Below are 555 nucleotides of genomic sequence, written 5' to 3'. Positions count from 1 at the left end.
ACATATCGTATGCTGTGCCCCCGCTTTGCGCGTTCATGGAATGTTTCGTGCACGTAAATTATTGTCTTCTTATATCTAGCATGAATCATTTACAGCATAATGGGAGGGACACCGAGGTCACAAGCACTCATGAACCGATCAAGTGAGGCGTCAGGGGCACCATCAATAGGCAAATGACACCACCACTGACGCATTTCGCCTGCGGTTGGTCAACCATGTATTCGCGGCTCCATTATCACCTGGCAATTGGTAATATATATATATATATATATATATATCATTTGACGGTAATCAAAATCTCATAGTTCGCTTTAATATAATTACAGAGAAACCTTCTTATGTAACCTATAATCATAACGTAGAAGGCCTTGCTCAACTCCCAGACACACTTAGGGATAACCTTACATACCGAAATGTGCGCGTAATGTTAGATCATGACTTGGACCTACTAATTATCTCTAAATGGAACATTGCGCAGTATGTGCGCTCACACACACACACACACACACACACACACACACACACACACACACACACACACACACACACACACAC

Source organism: Priapulus caudatus, unplaced genomic scaffold, assembly GCF_000485595.1.
Source record: "Priapulus caudatus unplaced genomic scaffold, Priapulus_caudatus-5.0.1 Scaffold287, whole genome shotgun sequence".
Taxonomy (NCBI): domain Eukaryota; kingdom Metazoa; phylum Priapulida; class Priapulimorpha; order Priapulimorphida; family Priapulidae; genus Priapulus; species Priapulus caudatus.
Note: the sequence above shows the minus strand (reverse complement) of the source record.